At 44.3% G+C, this 23195-nt stretch overlaps 1 pseudogene; it reads right to left on the bottom strand.

Annotated features, from left to right (window-relative positions):
• Nucleotides 1–2537: 2537 nt before the first annotated feature.
• Nucleotides 2538–22509, bottom strand: LOC124013011 (annotated as a pseudogene).
• Nucleotides 22510–23195: the final 686 nt, after the last annotated feature.

The following is a 23195-nucleotide window of genomic DNA, read 5'->3' as shown; positions in this document are numbered from 1 at the left end:
TAATCATAGCCTCAAGCTCATTACCATAACGCAACGTTAACTATTCATGAAAATCGCAAATGAAATGAAAGAAATATATTCACTCACAAGCTTAGCCTTTTGTTAACAACACTGTCATCTCAGATTTTCAAAGTATGCTTTTCAACCATAGCTACATGAGCATTTGTGTAAGAGTATTGATAGCTAGCATAGCATTAAGCCTAGCATTCAGCAGGCTACATTTTCACAAAAACAAGAAAAGCATTCAAATAAAATAATTTACCTTTGAAGAACTTCGGATGTTTTCAATGAGGAGACTCAATTAGATAGCAAATGTTCATTTTTTCCCCAAAATATTATTTGTGTAGGAGAAAACGCTCCGTTTTGTTCATCACGTTTGGCTAAGAAAAACCCCCGAAAATTCAGTCATTACAACGCCGAACTTTTTTCCAAAGTAACTCCATAATATCGACAGAAACATGGCAAACGTTGTTTAGAATCAATCCTCACGGTGTTTTTCACATATCTATTTGATGATAAATCATTCGTGGCAATTGGGTTTCTCCTCAAGAGCGAACTGAAAAGTTTTGCAGCTGGAGATTACGCAATAATTGCGACGGAGGACACCAAGCGACCACCTGGTAAATGTACTGTCTTATGGTCAACCTTCCAATGATATGCCTACAAATACGTCACAATGCTGCAGACACCTTGGGGAAACGACGGAAAGTCTAAGCTCATTCGTGGCCCGTTCACAGCCATATAAGGAGTAATTGAAACACAGCGCTTTCAAAACCTGGGCCACTTCCTGTCTGAAATTTCATCTTGTTTTCGCCTGTAGTATCAGTTCCGTGGCACTCACAGACAATATCTTTGCAGTTTTGGAAATGTCAGAGAGTTTTCTTTCCAAAGCTGGCAATTATATACATAGTCGAGCATCTTTTCGTGACAAAATATCTTGTTTAAAACGGGAACGTTTTTCATCCAAAAATTTTAATAGCGCCCCCTAATGCATAACTGGTTTTAAACTATAGTTTTGGCAAGTCGGTTAGGACATCTACTTTGTGCATGAGACAAGTAATATTTCCAACAATTGTTTACAGACAGGTTATTTCACTTATAATTCACTGTATCACAATTCCAGTGGGTCAGAAGTTTACATACACTAAGTTGACTGCCTTTAACCAGCTAGGAAAAGTACAGAAAAATATATAATGGCTTTAGAAGCTTCTGATAGGCTAATTGACATAATTTGAGTCAATTGGAGGTGAACCTGTGGATGTATTTCAAGGCCTACCTTCAAAATCAGTGCCTTTGCTTCACATCATGGGAAAATAAAAAAAAATTGCCAAAGACCTCAGAAAAATAATTGTAGACCTCCGCAAGTCTGGTTCATCCTTGGGAGCAATTTCCAAACGCCTGACAGTGCCACATTCCTCTGTACAAACAATAGAAAGCAAGTATAAACACCATGGGACACGCAGCCGTTAAACCGCTAAGGAAGGAGATGCGTTCTGTCTCCTAGAGATGAACGTAAAAGTGCAAATCAATCCCAGAACAGCAGCAAAAGGACCTTGTGAAGATGCTGGAGGAAACAGGTACAAAAGTATCTATATCCACAGTGAAACGAGTCCTATATTGACATAACCTGAAAGGCTGCTCAGCAAGGAAGAAGCCACCGCTCCAAAACCGCCATAAAAAAGCCAGACTACGGTTTGCAACTGCACATGGGGACAAAGATCATACTTTTTGGAGAAATGTCCTCCGGTCTGATGAAACAAATATAGAACTGTTTGGCCACAATGGCCATCGTTATGTTTGGAGGGAAAAAGGGGAGGCTTGCAAGCCGAAGAACACCGTCCCAACCATGAAGCACGGGGGTGGCAGCATCATGTTGTGGGGGTGCTTTGCTGCAGGAGGGACTGGTGCACTTCACAAAATAGATAGCGTCATGAGGAATGAAAAATATGTGGATATATTAAAGCAACATCTCAAGACATCATTCAGGAAGTTAAAGCTTGGTCGCAAATGGGTCTTCCAAATGGACACTGACCCCAAGCATACATCCAAAGTTGTGGCAAAATGGTTTAAGGACAACAAAGTCAAGGTATTCGATTGGCCATCACAAATCCCTGACCTCAATCCTATAGGAAAATTGTGGGCAGAACTGAAAAAGTGTGTGCGAGCAAGGAGGCCTACAAACCTGACTCAGTTACACCAGTTCTGTCAGGAGGAATGTGCCAAAATTCATTAACAAGAAATTTGTGGAGTGGTTGAAAAATGAGTTTTAATGACTCCAACCTAAGTGTATGTAAACTTCCGACTTCAACTGATATATATATATATGTGGATATTTTGTAGGACGTAACATATCATACAAAATGGATGCTGTAATACACATTTAAGGGGACCCATTTTTGCTTGTGAGCACTACTTTTAAAATTACTGGTTGAAACTATACAAAAGCAATACTAGCTGATAACATAGTGTAGCATTTAACATACTACATGAAAAGCACTTTACAAATATTATTATTATTATTGTTATTATTATCATTACAGTTTTACAGTTATACAACAAAAAGATACAGTATTAGGAGGGATTGTTGATATAGCAATGAAAAAAAAAGTAAGAACAAATACCCTAAAAACAACATGAAATATTTGTACATCAATAATACTGTAATTACATGTACAACAACATACTGAGGACTGGTCCATAACATCTAACAGAGGAGGTTGTGTTGTTTACTAGTCTCTTAAAGTCATGTCATCACAGTCTTCTGGCCAGGAGAGTCAGCGAGACATCATCCTGACAAACTCTGTGGAAAGAACACAAAATATCAGCTACATTTTATTAGTGTCTTGACAACACTGGGAGTAGTAGTGTAGTGACAACACGGAGAGTAGTAGTGTAGTGACAACACGGAGAGTAGTAGTGTAGTGACAACACGGAGAGTAGTAGTGTAGTGACAACACGGAGAGTAGTAGTGTAGTGACAACACGGAGAGTAGTAGTGTAGTGACAACACGGAGAGTAGTAGTGTAGTGACAACACGGAGAGTAGTAGTGTAGTGACAACACGGAGAGTAGTAGTGTAGTGACAACACGGAGAGTAGTAGTGTAGTGACAACACGGAGAGTAGTAGTGTAGTGACAACACGGAGAGTAGTAGTGTAGTGACAACACGGAGAGTATTAGTGTAGTGACAACACGGAGAGTATTAGTGTAGTGACAACACGGAGAGTATTAGTGTAGTGACAACACGGAGAGTATTAGTGTAGTGACAACACGGAGAGTATTAGTGTAGTGACAACACGGAGAGTATTAGTGTAGTGACAACACGGAGAGTAGTAGTGTAGTGACAACACGGAGAGTAGTAGTGTAGTGACAACACGGAGAGTAGTAGTGGAGTGACAACACGGAGAGTAGTAGTGTAGTGACAACACGGAGAGTAGTAGTGTAGTGACAACACGGAGAGTAGTAGTGTAGTGACAACACGGAGAGTATTAGTATAGTGACAACACGGAGAGTATTAGTATAGAGGCAACATGGTGAGTAATAGTATAGTGACAACATGGTGAGCATTGTCACAACATTGTGAGTTTAGTATGGTGAAACAGAGTGAACATAGTGTTGTAGTGGAGAGCAACCTTCATCATATCTCAATGTCACATTTCCTCTCTGATCCATTAGTTCTCCCCTTCTCCCCTCTCTCTCCTTCTTTCTCTATTAGTTTCTTTCTACTCCTCTCCACACCCTTTCCTCCCCCTTTCTCCCCTCCTCACTCACCCGCTCTCCCCTTTCAAGTTCACCAAATCATCTCCTTTTCTCTTCCCTCTTTCGCCTCTCTCCCCCTCCTACTCCCCCTCTCTCCCATTCCCCTCATAGTCCACCAAACTGTCCCACTCTCCCCTCACCTTCTCCCCCTCATCCCCCCTCTCCCCTCACCCTCGAAGTCGAGCAGGCCGTCCCCGTTGAGGTCGACATCTCGGAGGATCTCGTCAATCTCTGGTTGGTTGAGCTGCTCCCCCACCAGCTTTTTCATGGCCTCCTTCAGTTCAGCCAGGCTTATCTGACCGTCCCCGTTAGAGTCAAACTGGAGAAGAAGAAGGAGGAGGAGGACAGGAGGAAGTAAAGTGAGGTGAGGGAGAGAGAGTGGTAGAAAGGGAGGGGGAGAGGAGAGATTAAATGGATAGAAAGAGCAGGTTAAGATAAAATAACTTGTCATTTCATTTGTGTTAACAGATATAATAAGATTAATATTGTCTCTTCGTACTTCTTTGAAAGCATCCCTGAGCTCCTTCACTCCTATCATGTCTGCTGTCTCTGCCAACATCTTAGGACCCATCAGCTCCACAAAGTCCTCAAAGTCCACTCTGCCGCCACCTAGAGGGAAACAAGAGTCATTACAGAAATGGTCACAGGGGTGATGAAGAGCTGAAGAGCTTCAAATACTATACACAGAGGGTATGCCCTTGCTTCCTCTGGTTAATGTGAGTGTGTGCGCTGCGTGCGTGAACACTCACAATGTGTGCATGTATGTCTTTACATCCGTGTGTGTGTGTGTGTGTGCGTGTGCGTGCGTGCGTGTGTGTGTGTATGCGTGCGTGTGTGTGTGACTCACAGATGTTCTGACTGAGTTCGATGAGCTCCATCTCAGTGGGCATGTACCCCATAGTCCTCATGCACTCTCCCAGTTCCTTACAGCTGATGTAGCCATCTTTATCCTTATCAAACTCCCCGAACGCCTCCTTCAGCTCTGCACAGGGAGGAGGGGGATGGGGAGAGGAGAGAGGGGTGAGGGGTAGATAAGGGTGAGGAGAGATGTATGGGGGAATGGGAGGAGAGCGGTGGGGTATTGAATAGAAATGAAAAAAATAGACATTGTTTCTTATATTCATTTTAGACTCTTTGACGACAAGCCACACCCATAGCTGCAGGAAGTAGGAGGGATGAGGGTGCTGCAGCCCCCCTGATACATTTTGTTTTATACAATTGGGAACAAGGTCTCTATTACTCCTGTATGAGCGGTGTAAAATATCCTGCAGCCACATTAAAGTATCTTTAAGTTTGAGGGAGGACAACACAGTAGAGCCAGAACACTGTGATTTATTGGTGTTGTCTGGGAGTAAATACAATATGTTGAAAATGTGAGTATGTATGGAAAAAAAAGACAGGAAGATGGAGAGAGAAAAAGGGTGAGAGGGAGAATGGTGGTGTTGAGTGATTGAAACAGGGAGAGAGGAATGATGGTGGTGTTGACTGATTGAAACAGGGAGAGGGGGATGATGGTGGTGTTGACTGAGAGAAACGGAGTGGGAGGATGATTGTGTTGACTGAGAGATACAGGGACAAAGGGAGGATGATGGTGTTGATTGAGAGAAACAGGAGTGGGAGGATGACGGTGTTGACTGAGAGAAACAGGGACAGAGGGAGGATGACGGTGTTGACTGAGAGAAACAGGGACAGAGGGAGGATGACGGTGTTGATTGAGAGAAACAGGGACAGAGGGAGGATGACGGTGTTGACTGAGAGAAACAGGGACAGAGGGAGGATGACGGTGTTGACTGAGAGAAACAGGGACAGAGGGAGGATGATGGTGTTGACTGAGAGAAACAGGGACAGAGGGAGGATGATGGTGTTGACTGAGAGAAACAGGGACAGAGGGAGGATGACGGTGTTGACCGAGAGAAACAGGGACAGGGGAGGATGACGGTGTTGACTGAGAGAAACAGGGACAGAGGGAGGATGATGGTGTTGACTGAGAGAAACAGGGACAGAGGGAGGATGACGGTGTTGACTGAGAGAAACAGGGACAGGGGGAGGATGACGGTGTTGACTGAGAGAAACAGGGAGAGAGGGAGGATGACGGTGTTGACTGAGAGAAACAGGGACAGAGGGAGGATGACTGTGTTGACTGAGAGAAACAGGGACAGAGGGAGGATGACGGTGTTGACCGAGAGAAACAGGGACAGGGGAGGATGACGGTGTTGACTGAGAGAAACAGGGACAGAGGGAGGATGACGGTGTTGACTGAGAGAAACAGGGACAGAGGGAGGATGACGGTGTTGACCGAGAGAAACAGGGACAGGGGAGGATGACGGTGTTGACTGAGAGAAACAGGGACAGAGGGAGGATGACGGTGTTGACTGAGAGAAACAGGGACAGAGGGAGGATGACGGTGTTGACTGTAGGGACAGAGGGAGGATGACGGTGTTGACTGAGAGAAACAGGGACAGAGGGAGGATGACAGTGTTGACTGAGAGAAACAGGGACAGAGGGAGGATGACGGTGTTGACTGAGAGAAACAGGGACAGAGGGAGGATGACGGTGTTGATTGAGAGAAACAGGGACAGAGGGAGGATGACGGTGTTGACTGAGAGAAACAGGGACAGAGGGAGGATGATGGTGTTAACTGAGAGAAACAGGGACAGGGGAGGATGTTGACTGAGAGAAACAGGGACAGGGGGAGGATGACGGTGTTGACTGAGAGAAACAGGGACAGAGGGAGGATGACGGTGTTGACTGAGAGAAACAGGGACAGAGGGAGGATGATGGTGTTGACTGAGAGAAACAGGGACAGGGGAGGATGATGGTGTTGACTGAGAGAAACAGGGACAGAGGGAGGATGATGGTGTTGACTGGCTCTGTGTAATGTCTCTTATATCTGTACCTTCAATCTCTTCTGGCCGTAGGTCTCTGTCCTGCAGGGTTTCACATTGGAGGGGACACACACAGAGTGACAGACGCAGTGTGTTAGCTCGCACGGAAACAGACACACACACAACTATAAGGACCCTGAATATACTGTAGTGTAGATGGACAGAAATACACACACACACAATGGCTGACAGAGAAACATCCTCATAAAAACAAAGAGAACTGCACATCTTTGATTTAGCTCCATCTGAATGTTGCGGACTGAACTGGACAGGTAGTAAAGCATTTCATATGGACTCATTAGATATGGAATCATTTGATATGGACTCATTAGATATGGACTCATTAGATATGGACTCATTAGATAGGGAATCATTTGATATGGACTCATTTGATAGGGAATCATTTGATAGGGAATCATTTGATATGGACTCATTTGATATGGACTCATTTGATAGGGAATAATTTGATATGGACTCATTTGATAGGGAATCATTTGATATGGACTCATTTGATATGGACTCATTTGATAGGGAATAATTTGATATAGACTCATTTGATAGGGAATCATTTGATATGGACTCATTTGATATGGACTCATTTGATAGGGAATCATTTGATATGGACTCATTTGATATGGACTCATTTGATAAGGAATCATTTGATAGGGAATCATTTTAGAGTGAGAGATGGCATAATCTTAAATACAGAGGATTCATTCACTTCTCTCTCACGCATGTTGCCTCCCTCCCTCTCTCCCTCCCTCATCTCTAAAACCCCATCAATACATGTTACGCAGCCAGACCGGCGATTTGTTACAGGATTACACAGCATGTGATCTGACTGGCTTTAGCAACCCCTCAGTTCGCTCAACACAGTCCTATTCCGTCCCCTGTGATTGGCTGCACTGCTCTGTCTGTCAGTGGTAGGCTACATCGAAGCGTCATGTCCCAAATGGCACCCTATTCCATGTATAGTGCACTACTTTGACCAGGGCTCATCAATCCAAAGCAGTGTACTATGTGGGAAAAGGGTGCCATTTGGGATGTAGTCAGTGTGAGGTAGACACAGGCAGCGTGTTAGAGGGGATCAGTTTGTTGCAAGGGGATTTGTAGAGTAATCAGTGATGTTGTGCAATCTGACTGTAGTCAGTCTCAAACACACAGTAGGTTCTGCCAATGACTGGACACACACACACACACACACACACACACACACACACACACACACACACACACACACACACACACACACACACACACACACACACACACACACACACACACACACACACACACACACACACACACACACACACACACACACACACACACACACACACACACACACACACACACACACACACACACGGTGGGTTCTGCCAGTGACCAGGTATGCATTTCACTGTTAGTCTACTTGTTGTTTACTAAGCATGTTACAAATAATGTTTCATTCATGTGACAAATAACATTTCATCATGCAGCCAGGGTCATAGGTCAAAACAGATTACAGGGCCAGAGTTGCCATGCAGCCAGGGTTATAGGTCAAAACAGATTACAGGGCCAGAGTTGCCATGCAGCCAGGGTCATAGGTCAAAACAGATTACAAACCCAGAGTTGCCATGCAGCCAGGGTCATAGGTCAAACAGATTACAGGGCCAAAATTGCCATGCAGCTAGGGTCGTAGGTCAAAACAGATTACAGGGCCAGAGTTGCCATGCAGCCAGGGTCATAGGTCAAAACAGATTACAGACCCAGAGTTGCCATGCAGCCAGGGTCATAGGTCAAACAGATTACAAGGCCAAAGTTTCCATGCAGCCAGGGTCATAGGTCAAAACAGATTACAAGCCCAGAGTTGCCATGCAGCCAGGGTCATAGGTCAAAACAGATTACAGGGTCAGAGTTGCCATGCAGCTAGGGTCGTAGGTCAAAACAGATTACAGGGCCAGAGTTGCCATGCAGCCAGGGTCATAGGTCAAAACAGATTACAGACCCAGAGTTGCCATGCAGCCAGGGTCATAGGTCAAACAGATTACAAGGCCAAAGTTTCCATGCAGCCAGGGTCATAGGTCAAACAGATTACAGGGCCAAAGTTGCCATGCAGTCAGGGTCAAAGGTCAAAACAGATTACAGGGTCAGAGTTGCCATGCAGCCAGGGTCATAGGTCAAAACAGATTACAGGGCCAGAGTTGCCATGCAGCCAGGGTCATAGGTCAAAACAGATTACAAGGCCAGAGTTGCCATGCAGCCAGGGTCATAGGTCAAACAGATTACAGGGCCAAAGTTGCCCTGCAGCCAGGGTCAAAGGTCAAAACAGATTACAGGGTCAGAGTTGCCATGCAGCCAGGGTCGTAGGTCAAACAGTCCTAAACCAGAGATTCTTCTGTAGGATATATGATACAGTAACGTATTGAGTCCTAAATCAGAGATTCTTCTGTAGGATATACAGTTGAAAGCCGGAGGTTTACATACACCTTAACCAAATACATTTAAACTCATTTTTTTTGTAAAAATTGACTGTATTAGGTAATTTAGGATCACCACTTTATTTTAATAATGTGAAATGTGAGAATAATAGCAGAGAGAATTATTTATTTCAGCTTTTATTTTTTTCATCACATTCCCAGTGGGTCAGAAATGTTCACACACTCAATTAGTATTTGGTAGCATTGCCTTAAAATGTTTAACTTGGGTCAAACGTTTCGAGTAGCCTTCCACAAGCTTCCCACAATAAGTTCTGTGAATTTTGGCCCATTTCTCCTGACAGAGTTGAGTCAGGTTTGTAGGCCTCCTTGCTCGCACATGCTTTTTCAGTTCTGCCCACAATTTTTCTATGGGATTGAGGTCAGGGCTTTCTGATGGCCACTCCAGTACCTTAACTTTGTTGCCCTTAAGCCAGTTTGCCACAACTTTGGAAGTATGCTTGGGGTTATTGTCCATTTAGAAGACTCATTTGCGACCAAGCTTTAACTTCCTGACTGATGTCTTGAGATGTTGCTTCAATATATCCACATATTTTTCCATCCTCATGATTTCATCTATTTTGTGAAGTGCACCAGTCCCTCCTGCAGCAAAGCACCCCCACAACATGATGCTGTGCTTCACGGTTGGGATGGTGTTCTTTGACTTGCAAGCCTCCCCCTTTTCCCTCCAAACATAACGATCGTCATTGCGGCCAAACAGTTCTATTTTTGTTTCATCAGACCAGAGGACATTTCTCCAAAAAGTAGAATCTTTGTCCCCATGTGCAGTTTCAAACCATAGTCTGGCTTTTTTATGGCGGTTTTGGAGCAGTGGCTTCTTCCTTGTTGAGCGGCCATTCAGGTTTTTTATTTTTTATTTTTTATTTTTTTATTTCACCTTTATTTAACCAGGTAGGCTGGTTGAGAACAAGTTCTCATTTGCAACTGCGACCTGGCCAAGATAAAGCATAGCAGTGTGAACAGACAACACAGAGTTACACATGGAATAAACAATTAACAAGTCAATAACACATTAGAAAAAAATGGGCAGTCTATATACAATGTGTGCAAAAGGCATGAGGAGGTAGGCGAATAATACAATTTTGCAGATTAACACTGGAGTGATAAATGATCAGATGGTCATGTACAGGTAGAGATATTGGTGTGCAAAAGAGCAGAAAAATAAATAAATAAAAACAGTATAAAAACAGTATGGGAATGAGGTAGGTGAAAATGGGTGGGCTATTTTCCTATAGACTATGTACAGCTGCAGCGATCGGTTAGCTGCTCGGATAGCTGATGTTTGAAGTTGGTGAGGGAGATAAAAGTCTCCAACTTCAGCGATTTTTGCAATTCGTTCCAGTCACAGGCAGCAGAGTACTGGAACGAAAGGCGGCCAAATGATGTGTTGGCTTTAGGGATGATCAGTGAGATACACCTGCTGGAGCGCGTGCTACGGATGGGTGTTGCCATCGTGACCAGTGAACTGAGATAAGGCGGAGCTTTACCTAGCATGGACTTGTAGATGACCTGGAGCCAGTAGGTCTGGCGACGAATATGTAGTGAGGGCCAGCCGACTAGAGCATACAAGTCGCAGTGGTGGGTGGTATAAGGTGCTTTAGTGACAAAACGGATGGCACTGTGATAGACTGCATCCAGTTTGCTGAGTAGAGTGTTGGAAGCCATTTTGTAGATGACATCGCCGAAGTCGAGGATCGGTAGGTTTTACTAGGGTAAGCTTGGCAGCGTGAGTGAAGGAGGCTTTGTTGCGGAATAGAAAGCCGACTCTTGATTTGATTTTCGATTGGAAATGTTTGATGTGGGTCTGGAAGGAGAGTTTGCAGTCTAGCCAGACACCTAGGTACTTATAGATGTCCACATATTCAAGGTCGGAACCATCCAGGGTGGTGAAGCTAGTCGGGCATGCGGGTGCAGGCAGCGATCGGTTGAAAAGCATGCATTTGGTTTTACTCGCATTTAAGAGCAGTTGGAGGCCACGGAAGGAGTGCTGTATGTTGATATAGGACTCGTTTTTATTGTGGATATAGATACTTTTGTACCTTTTTCCTCCAGCATCTTTACAAGGTCCTTTGCTGTTGTTCTGGGGTCTATTTGCACTTTTTGCACCAAAGTACGTTCATCTCTAGGAGACAGAAGGCGTCTTCTTCCTGAGCGGTATGACGGCCGCGTGGTCCCACGGTGTTTATACTTATGTACTATTGTTTGTACAGATGAACCTGGTACCTTCGGGCGTTTGGAAATTGCTTCTTTTGATTTTCCCATGATGTCATGCAAAGAGGCACTGAGTTTGAAGGGAAGCCTTGAAATACATCCACAGGCACACCTCCACTTGACTCAAATTATGTAAATTTGTCTATCAGAAGCTTCTAAAGCCATGACATCATTTTCTGGAATTTTCCAAGCTGTTTAAAGGCGCAGTCAACATAGTGTATGTTAACTTCTGACCCACTGGAATTCTGATACAGTGAAATATATATGAAACAATCTGTCTGTAAGCAATTTTTGGAAAAATTACTTGTCATGCACAAAGTAGATGTCCTAACCGACTTGCCAAAGCTATAGTTGGTTAACAAGAAATTTGTGGAGTGGTTGAAAACAAGATTTAATGACTCCAACCTACTTGTATGTAAACGTCCGACTTCAATTGTATGTAACAGTAACATATTGAGTCCTAAACCAGAGATACAGAGCTTTGCAAAAGTATTCATCCCCCTTGGTGTTTTTCCTATTCTGTTCCATTACAACCTGTCATTTAAATAGGTTTTTATTTGGATTTTATGTAATGGACATTCACAAAATAGTCCAAATTGGTGAAGTGAAATGAAAAAAAAAAGGACTTTACTGAAAAGTGGTCCATTCTTATGTATTCACCCGTTTGCTATGAAGCCCCTAAATAACATCTGGTGCAAACAATTACCTTCAGAAGTGGCATAATTAGCTAAATAAAGAGTCCTAACCGAGGAAGTTTTCTATAGGATATACTCCTCTTTTCAGTTCGCTACAGCTAGTGACTGGAACGTGCTGCAACAAACACTCAAACTGGACAGCTTTATCTCCATCTCTTCATTCAAAGACTCAATCATGGACACTCTTACTGACAGTTGTGGCTGCTAAGTGTGATGTACTGTTGTCTCTACCTTCTTGCCCTTTGTGCTGTTGTCTGTGCCCAATAATGTTTGTACCATGTTTTGTGCTGCTACCATGTTGTGTTGCTACCATGTTATGTTTTGTTTATACCATTCTGTGTTGTCATGTGTTGCTGCCTTGCTATGTTGTTGTGTTAGGTCTCTCTTTATGTAGTGTTGTGTTGTCATGTGTTGCTACCTTGCTATGTTGTTATCTTGGGTCTCTCTTTATGTAGTGTTGTGTTGTCATGTGTTGCTGCCTAGCTATGTTGTTGTGTTAGGTCTCTCTTTATGTAGTGTTGTGTTGTCATGTGTTGCTGCCTTGCTATGTTGTTGTCTTAGGTCTCTCTTTATGTAGTGTTGTGTTGTCATGTGTTGCTGCCTTGCTATGTTGTTGTGTTAGGTCTCTCTTTATGTAGTGTTGTGTTGTCATGTGTTGCTGCCTTGCTATGTTGTTGTCTTAGGTCTCTCTTTATGTAGTGTTGTGTTGTCATGTGTTGCTGCCTTGCTATGTTGTTGTGTTAGGTCTCTCTTTATGTAGTGTTCTGTTGTCATGTGTTGCTGCCTTGCTATGTTGTTGTGTTAGGTCTCTCTTTATGTAGTGTTGTCTCTCTTGTTGTGATGTGTGTTTTGTCCTATTTATATTGTTTTCATTTATATATTTTTAATCCCAGGCCATCATCAGATCATCATCAGATCATCATTGTAAATAAGAGTTTGTTCTTAACTGACTTGCCTAGTTAAATACAGGTTAAATACAAATGAAAAATAAATACAGTAATGTTTTGAGTCCTAAACCAGAGATACTTCTATAGGATGCATGTAAGATATTGAGTTTGGATGGTGGAGGATAGTCGCAGCACATCTGATGCTGAAGTGATGACGCTGCCATAATAAGCCACATCTGTTTGCTAAAAGTAAAGGCACAAATCTCTCGTTCACAAACTCAAAGTCCATCATTTATCTCAATGATATCAAAAGCTTTGTCATTCTTTCTGATGAATGTCAGAAAGATTTTCCCTACACCCGCAAACAAGCCTTTTGCTCCACCCGCAAACAAGCCTTTTGCTCCACCCGCAAAGAAGCCTTTTGCTCCACCCGGAAACAAGCCTTTTGCTCCACCCGCAAACAAGCCTTTTGCTCCACCCGCAAACAAGCCTTTTGCTCCACCCGCAAACAAGCCTTTTGCTCCACCCGCAAACAAGCCTTTTGCTCCACCCGCAAACAAGCCTTTTGCTCCACCCGCAAACAAGCCTTTTGCTACACCCGCAAACAAGCCTTTTGCTCCACCCGCAAACAAGCCTTTTGCTCCACCCGCAAACAAGCCTTTTGCTCCACCCGCAAACAAGCCTTTTGCTCCACCCGCAAACAAGCCTTTTGCTACACCCGCAAACAAGCCTTTTGCTCCACCCGCAAACAAGCCTTTTGCTCCACCCGCAAACAAGCCTTTTGCTACACCCGCAAACAAGCCTTTTGCTCCACCCGCAAACAAGCCTTTTGCTCCACCCACAAACAAGCCTTTTGCTCCACCCGCAAACAAGCCTTTTGCTCCACCCGCAATAACATCTGCTAAGCACGTGACTAATAACATGTTATTTGAATGATGACCCGAACGTCAGTGTGAATACTATGATGTAATCTAAATGCACAATGGGTTCTAATTCACAGCAATTGAGAGATTTGCTCTACTTTTGTTGAAAGGATTTGCCTAAGCACACCCACTTTCTCCCGGCCGCGTGCTCTCTAGGGTGGCTGGAGAGTTGTGTCCCGATGGCCTTGTTTCACACGTGTTCTGTCTTTTGTTCTGTGACTGACAGCCAATGACATCACAACCACATCACCAGGAATAGTAATACAACAGGATTGGATTAGAGTGAACAGGAGAGAGATTATATGTATGCTAAACAGTATCCAGATAAATTACTAATGATGATAGGCACTATGCTCATCAAGATAAATTACTAATGATGATAGGCACTATGCTCATCAAGATAAATTACTAATGATGATAGGCACTATGCTCATCAAGATAAATTACTAATGATGATAGGCACTATGCTCATCAAGATAAATTACTAATGATGATAGGCACTATGCTCATCAAGATAAATTACTAATGATGATAGGCACTATGCTCATCAAGATAAATTACTAATGATGATAGGCACTATGCTCATCAAGATAAATTACTAATGATGATAGGCACTATGCTCATCAAGATAAATTACTAATGATGATAGGCACTATGCTCATCAAGATAAATTACTAATGATGATAGGCACTATGCTCATCAAGATAAATTACTAATGATGATAGGCACTATGCTCATCGACTTGTTTACACACAGACACACACAATTGTATTTAGACTTTCACCTTCCAACCAAGGTGTTGGGGCTTGGTTGGACTTATAGGTTCATATCCCCAGCAATACGCATCATCACAGCTCTTATCGGTTCATATCCCCAGCAACACGCATCATAACAGCTCTTATAGGTTCATATCCCCAGCAATACGCATCATCATAGCTCTTATAGGTTCATATCCCCAGCGATATGCATCATCATAGCTCTTATAGGTTCATATCCCCAGCAATATGCACCATCATAGCTCTTATAGGTTCATATCCCCAGCAATACACATCATCATAGCTCTTATAGGTTCATATCCCCAGCAATACACATCATCATAGCTCTTATAGGTTCATATCCCCAGCAATACGCATCATCACAGCTCTTATAGGTTCATATCCCCAGCAATACACATAATCATAGCTATTATAGGTTCATATCCCCAGCAATACACATCATCATAGCTCTTATAGGTTCATATCCCCAGCGATACGCATCATCATAGCTCTTATAGGTTCATATCCCCAGCAATATGCACCATCACAGCTCTTATAGGTTCATATCCCCAGCAATACGCATCATCATAGCTCTTATAGGTTCATATCCCCAGTGATATGCATCATCATAGCTCTTATAGGTTCATATCCCCAGCAATATGCACCATCATAGCTCTTATAGGTTCATATCCCCAGCGATATGCATCATCACAGCTCTTATAGGTTCATATCCCCAGCAATACGCATCATCATAGCTCTTATAGGTTCATATCCCCAGCAATATGCATCATCACAGCTCTTATAGGTTCATATCCCCAGCAATACGCATCATCATAGCTCTTATAGGTTCATATCCCCAGCGATATGCATCATCATAGCTCTTATAGGTTCATATCCCCAGCAATATGCACCATCATAGCTCATAAATCCACTCTGGACCTACAGACACCTCCAACTGGTCTCAGACATGAGATCAGCTTTCCTCTCCATTTCAGAGAACAGGGGATTGTAGGATTACATAACCAGTACTTTGTGTTCCGTATCAATAGACTATTAACCCTTATGCCATTCTAACTCATAATAACATGAGTGGTTCAAATGGTCCGAATCCCTGCCATTTACCCTCCTCGCCAGTGTAGCTTTTAGGTCAAACCTTTGTAGAAAAGGTTCTAATGATCTGATCGATTGACAGCCCTGTATAGATAGCAGTACTACACTCTCTGGTTGGTTCAAATGGTCCATTGCTTTCAAATTGACCAATCCCTGCCCACATGCCTCTATGCTGGCCTCCCATCAGCATGAGGGATGGGTGTTCCTGAAACTGTTCTGTGAGGCGCATCGTTTGACTGCCGAACGGCTCTTCAGAACTGTGAACACATTGAAACATAAATAACATAAAGTATGCTACCATTATATCAGACTGTTAGATGCATATTCAAATGCATTTTTTACCTGGCCAAAGTGTTAACGTAGATCTGCTGCAATTTTTGTTACGCATTGCTAAAATGAGCGACCAGAATGACGTGCTCTCCCCGCTATGTATTGTTTCTGCAGTGAGGATTCACCCTCTTTAGATAATGTTGTAACGTTAGATAATGTTGCTGTAACGTATCTGCAGATAATCATTGTTTTGAGCTCATAAAGCAGTAGCAGCAGTATGCAAATCAGGGCGCCAAATGAACGGCTCTTTCACTAATGCGATTTGATTTCCAACGTTCATCAAAAAAAGCTGTTGGTTCATGAAATACCCATCACTAATAAGCATCTCCAATTCAAATTGACGGAATCAAAACCACACCATCTCCCCACATGTGATATTTCTCCCCAACAGTCCATCTAAGGACAGATCCTCTATCAAGTGCTAGCTCGTCAGTTACTCTAAGTACCTGGCCCAAATGGGAAAAAAACACAGAGCTAATAGTACTTAGCATTAGCCTAGCATAGCTGCTATCAGGAAATTACTCCCCTATGTGTGTGATTGTGGCTGTGTACAAAATGGTACCATATTCCCCATGTAGTGCACTACTTTTGACCAGAGCCCTGGTTAAAAGTAATGCACTAAATACGGAATAGGGTGCCACTTGGGACTGAGACAATATGATCTCTTCTCACTCGAACAAAGACATTAATCTGGAATAAGAGGCCATATCAGACGCTGCTCGCTCGGTGAGCAGGAGATGAATCCATCATCTAAATTACAACGTTGAGGAACAGGCTGAGCACTGACCATGTCATCGCCACACACTCTGTCTTCAACAACATCTACAGAACAATCTGTTGTAGGACTTCGTTCTCTTTTATCTTTGTTTGTTCTACTCTAAACATAGAAACCTTAAGGATTTTATCCCGATCAAGTCCTTTCTGGGTATCAATTAAAGGGACCCTTCAGGGTTTTGGTTCCCTTTATCTACTTCCCCAGAGGCATCTAAACTCATGGTTCCCTTTATCTATTTCCCCAGAGGCATCTAAACTCATGGTTCCCTTTATCTATTTCCCCAGAGGCATCTAAACTCATGGTTCCCTTTATCTACTTCCCCAGAGGCATCTAAACTCATGGTTCCCTTTATCTACTTCCCCAGAGGCATCTAAACTTATGGTTCCCTTTATCTATTTCCCCAGAGGCATCTAAACTCATGGTTCCCTTTATCTATTTCCCCAGAGGCATCTAAACTCATGGTTCCCTTTATCTACTTCCCCAGAGTCATCTCAACTCGTGGTTCCCTTTATCTACTTCCCCAGAGTCATCTCAACTCGTGGTTCCCTTTATCTACTTCCCCAGAGTCATCTCAACTCATGGTTCCCTTTATCTATTTCCCCAGAGGCATCTAAACTCATGGTTCCCTTTATCTATTTCCCCAGAGGCATCTAAACTCATGGTTCCCTTTATCTACTTCCCCAGAGGCATCTAAACTCATGGTTCCCTTTATCTACTTCCCCAGAGGCATCTAAACTCATGGTTCCCTTTATCTATTTCCCCAGAGGCATCTAAACTCATGGTTCCCTTTATCTACTTCCCCAGAGGCATCTAAACTCATGGTTCCCTTTATCTATTTCCCCAGAGGCATCTAAACTCATGGTTCCCTTTATCTACTTCCCCAGAGGCATCTAAACTCATGGTTCCCTTTATCTATTTCCCCAGAGGCATCTAAACTCATGGTTCCCTTTATCTACTTCCCCAGAGGCATCTAAACTCATGGTTCCCTTTATCTATTTCCCCAGAGACATCTAAACTCATGGTTCCCTTTATCTACTTCCCCAGAGTCATCTCAACTCGTGGTTCCCTTTATCTACTTCCCCAGAGTCATCTCAACTCGTGGTTCCCTTTATCTACTTCCCCAGAGTCATCTCAACTCATGGTTCCCTTTATCTACTTCCCCAGAGTCATCTCAACTCATGGACACCTTTATCTACTTCCCCAGAGTCATCTCAACTCATGGTTCCCTTTATCTACTTCCCCAGAGTCATCTCAACTCATGGTTCCCTTTATCTACTTCCCCAGAGTCATCTCAACTCATGGACACCTTTTTTCTGTATGTCTCTGCGTCCAGTATTAAGGAAGTTAGAGGTAGTTTTGCGAGCCAATGCTAAGTAGCGTTAGAGCAATGGCTGGAAGTCTACAGGTACAGCTAGCTTGCAGTCATTGCAAGCAGAATTTTCAGGTGCTCTTTTCAAACAGCTCTTACACTAATTGGATATTTTCATCATTGTTACAATTTCACAGTATTATTCCCACTTCATGATGGAAGATTATAACATAAAACACAGCAGGATGTGGTCTACCATAGAACGTGTTGCTTGCTAAAATAATGTTGCACGGTGCTCTATATGTAAAGAAAGTTACTAACAACAGTTTATAGCAGATTCAATGGATATGGGACACTCACAGGGTTGACAGATGATCTTTGGTGGAGATGATGTAGAAGTGGTTTCCTCCAATCATGCTGTTCAGAATGTAATGGTGATGATGATGTCACAGGGGAGATGCTGGTGTCGTAGAAATAGAACCTGATATTGAGTGGATAGGATCAGAGCTGTGGATAGGATCAGAACTGTGGATAGTATCAGAGCTGTGGATAGGATCAGAGCTGTGGATAGGATCAGAGCTGTGGACAGGGTGGTGAGTGGCTAGTATCAGAGCTGTGGATAGGATCAGAGCTGTGGATAGGATCAGAGCTGTGGATAGGATCAGTGCTGTGGATAGGGTGGTGAGTGGATAGTATCAGAGCTGTGGATAGGATCAGTGCTGTGGACAGGGTGGTGAGTGGCTAGTATCAGAGCTGTGGATAGGATCAGAGCTGTGGATAGGATCAGTGCTGTGGATAGGGTGGTGAGTGGCTAGTATCAGAGCTGTGGATAGGATCAGAGCTGTGGATAGGATCAGTGCTGTGGACAGGGTGGTGAGTGGCTAGTATCAGAGCTGTGGATAGGATCAGAGCTGTGGATAGGATCAGTGCTGTGGATAGGGTGGTGAGTGGATAGTATCAGAGCTGTGGATAGGATCAGTGCTGTGGACAGGGTGGTGAGTGGCTAGTATCAGAGCTGTGGATAGGATCAGAGCTGTGGATAGGATCAGTGCTGTGGATAGGGTGGTGAGTGGATAGTATCAGAGCTGTGGATAGGATCAGTGCTGTGGACAGGGTGGTGAGTGGCTAGTATCAGAGCTGTGGATAGGATCAGAGCTGTGGATAGGATCAGTGCTGTGGACAGGGTGGTGAGTGGCTAGTATCAGAGCTGTGGATAGTATCAGAGCTGTGGATAGGATCAGTGCTGTGGACAGGGTGGTGAGTGGCTAGTATCAGAGCTGTGGATAGGATCAGAGCTGTGGATAGGATCAGTGCTGTGGATAGGGTGGTGAGTGGCTAGTATCAGAGCTGTGGATAGGATCAGAGCTGTGGATAGGATCAGTGCTGTGGACAGGGTGGTGAGTGGCTAGTATCAGAGCTGTGGATAGGATCAGAGCTGTGGATAGGATCAGTGCTGTGGATAGGGTGGTGAGTGGATAGTATCAGAGCTGTGGATAGGATCAGTGCTGTGGACAGGGTGGTGAGTGGCTAGTATCAGAGCTGTGGATAGGATCAGAGCTGTGGATAGGATCAGTGCTGTGGATAGGGTGGTGAGTGGATAGTATCAGAGCTGTGGATAGGATCAGTGCTGTGGACAGGGTGGTGAGTGGCTAGTATCAGAGCTGTGGATAGGATCAGAGCTGTGGATAGGATCAGTGCTGTGGACAGGGTGGTGAGTGGCTAGTATCAGAGCTGTGGATAGTATCAGAGCTGTGGATAGGATCAGTGCTGTGGACAGGGTGGTGAGTGGCTAGTATCAGAGCTGTGGATAGGATCAGAGCTGTGGATAGGATCAGTGCTGTGGACAGGGTGGTGAGTGGCTAGTATCAGAGCTGTGGATAGGATCAGAGTTGTGGACAGGGTGGTGAGTGGATAGGATCAGAGCTGTGGACAGGATCAGAGCTGTGGACAGGGTGGTGAGTGGATAAGATCAGAGTTGTGGACTGGGTGGTGAGTGGATAGGATCAGAGCTGTGGACAGGGTGGTGAGTGGGTAGGATCAGAGCTGTGGATAGGATCAGAGCTGTGGATAGGGTGGTGAGTGGATAGGATCAGAGTTGTGGACAGGGTGGTTAGTGGATAGGATCAGAGCTGTGGACAGGGTGGTGAGTGGATAGGATCAGAGCTGTGGACAGGGTGGTAAGTGGATAGGATCAGAGCTGTGGATAGGAACAGAGCTGTGAATAGGATCAGAGTTGTGGACAGGGTGGTGAGTGGATAGGATAAAAGTTCTGGACAGGGTGGTAAGTGGATAGGATCAGAGCTGTGGACAGGATCAGAGCTGTGAATAGGATCAGAGTTGTGGACAGGGTGGTGAGGGGATAGGATCAGAGCTGGGGACAGGATCAGAGCTGTGAATAGGATCAGAGTTGTGGACAGGGTGGTGAGGGGATAGGATCAGAGCTGTGGATATGATTAGAGCTGTGGACAGGGTGGTGAGTGGATAGGATCAGAGCTGTGGACAGGGTGGTGAGTGGATAGGATCAGAGCTGTGGACAGGGTGGTGAGTAGATAGGATCAGAGCTGTGGACAGGGTTGTGAGTAGATAGGATCAGAGCTGTGGACAGGGTGGTGAGTGGATAGGATCAGAGCTGTGGACAGGGTGGTGAGTGGGTAGGATCAGAGCTGTGGACAGGGTGGTGAGTGGGTAGGATCAGAGCTGTGGACAGGGTGGTGAGTAGATAGGATCAGAGCTGTGGACAGGGTGGTGAGTGGATAGGATCAGAGCTGTGGACAGGGTGGTGAGTGGATAGGATCAGAGCTGTGGACAGGGTGGTGAGTGGGTAGGATCAGAGCTGTGGACAGGGTGGTGAGTGGGTAGGATCAGAGCTGTGGACAGGGTGGTGAGTAGATAGGATCAGAGCTGTGGACAGGGTGGTGAGTAGATAGGATCAGAGCTGTGGACAGGGTGGTGAGTGGGTAGGATCAGAGCTGTGGACAGGGTGGTGAGTGGATAGGATCAGAGCTGTGGACAGGGTGGTGAGTGGATAGGATCAGAGCTGTGGATAGGGTGACGTTTGATGAAGGGATCATGATGGAAATGATATTATGGGATGGATGTAAGATCTTGGTGAACGTACAAGCTGATATGGTGTTACACTCTTTTAAAAGTTTCGTCAAGGACCACAGAGAACTGGTGATTTGTTCAGACAAAATGTCTGAAATCGATAAATGGATGACTATTATATCAGTATAGTATGTAGTTTACATTAGTGTGTGCGTGCATGCGTGCCTATGTGCGTGTGTGCGTGGTTTGTGTGTGTGTATCTCTGTAAGGTTACATACGAGCTGGCTCTGAATGAACGCCTCTGAGGAAGATGCAGGCGGGGCCCACGATGTTGTGTAGAACGGTGCAGTTCTGGACCACAGCACACAAAGGCTCCTCAAACACTCTTCTCCTTTCATCTTCCTCCTCTTCTTCCTCCAGGGCCCCCACACTCCCCGGCATTGCCGCAGCAGCCAATGGGGCTCCGCTCCCCTCCGAGGGCAATACCCCCTTAGGGAGGGGAACCAATTAGATCGATTAACCAACCACATGCCAACCAATCAGAATGATCAGAAAAGGTGTGTTCAGCCAATAAAAATGGCAGGTGAGTGAAGCAGTTGTTCAGCCCTGTTCCTTGTTCTTCTAAGACACACTAGGCTGTAGACCAGATCACTAAAGTAGCAATGCTTCCTGGTTTCAGTCATTCCTAGCAGTGTGTATGAACCAGTATGCTGTTACTAAAGTAGCAATGCTTCCTGGTTTCAGTCATTCCTAGCAGTGTGTATGGACCAGTATGCTGTTACTGAAGTAGCAATGCTTCCTGGTTTCAGTCATTCCTAGCAGCGTGTATGAACCAGTATGCTGTTACTAAAGTAGCAATGCTTCCTGGTTTCAGTCATTCCTAGCAGCGTGTATGAACCAGTATGCTGTTACTAAAGTAGCAATGCTTCCTGGTTTCAGTCATTCCTAGCAGCGTGTATGAACCAGTATGCTGTTACTAAAGTAGCAATGCTTCCTGGTTTCAGTCATTCCTAGCAGCGTGTATGAACCAATATTCTGTACAGTCAACTCAGTGTCGTCAATGCTAATAAACATTAAAAAAATGATATTTCTGATTCAGCTAAAAGTCCATGTGTAAGAAACAATGTCGATTTTTTAAAAGTGATGCACATTGCAAGAGTTAGAAAGGTAACTTTCACACCACCTACAGTATAAAAAAGAAAACATCTGTCTCTCACATCTATAGAATCAATAGATCTCCAATACTAAATACCCAAATCATCTAAACAACAGTAAATAATTGAGGAATAATCCCTTACCTTCCTCATTTTGCTTCTCTTATTTCCCATCAGCTTTTCCTTCTCTCTGAGTCCTCCTCTCCTCCCCCTCTCTTTCCCTCTGTCCCGTGCCCCGTCCCTCTCCTCTCCCTCCCTCCCTCTCTCCAGTTAGCTATTACATAAACTCTCCAGCCAAAGTCCCGGTCCAAACCTAAAGTTCTAATCTATCCCAGAATTGAGCTCTTCAGCCACCAATAGAACACTACTGATGTTGATGATAATCAAGATGATAATCCAGCCAATGAGGTCCTCCTAACTGCTGAATCAATGATCCGATTGGTCTATTGAGAGACTAGGTTGCCATACGGTCACCATGTGTCTCTGGTCAACGCTCCTTGAATTGGTGGAAACCCTCACACATGGTGCTAAAGTCAGGATAAATTAGGAGAGCAAGGTGATTCTATAGTCGGTTATTTCGCTCTCTCTCTCTCTCTCTCTCTCTCTCTCTCTCTCTCTCTCTCTCTCTCTCTCTCTCTCTCTCTCTGTCTCTCTCTGTCTCTCTCTCTCTCTCTCTCTCTCTCTCTCTCTCTCTCTCTCTCTCTCTCTCTGTCTCTCTCTCTCTCTCTCTTCACTCCATTAATGTTCCCTTGATTACCCTTCAATTTAGTCAATATCAGCCCTTTACCGTTCTTTTCCTCACTCACCCTGCAAATCACCGATTTGACAGAATTGAGAGGGAGGGGGGAATTAGAGGGGAAACGGATGCCTTTTTTAATCC

Source organism: Oncorhynchus gorbuscha, linkage group LG24, assembly GCF_021184085.1.
Source record: "Oncorhynchus gorbuscha isolate QuinsamMale2020 ecotype Even-year linkage group LG24, OgorEven_v1.0, whole genome shotgun sequence".
Classification (NCBI taxonomy): domain Eukaryota; kingdom Metazoa; phylum Chordata; class Actinopteri; order Salmoniformes; family Salmonidae; genus Oncorhynchus; species Oncorhynchus gorbuscha.
The sequence above is the reverse complement of the archived record's forward strand: the minus strand, read 5'-3'. Positions and strand labels throughout refer to the sequence as shown.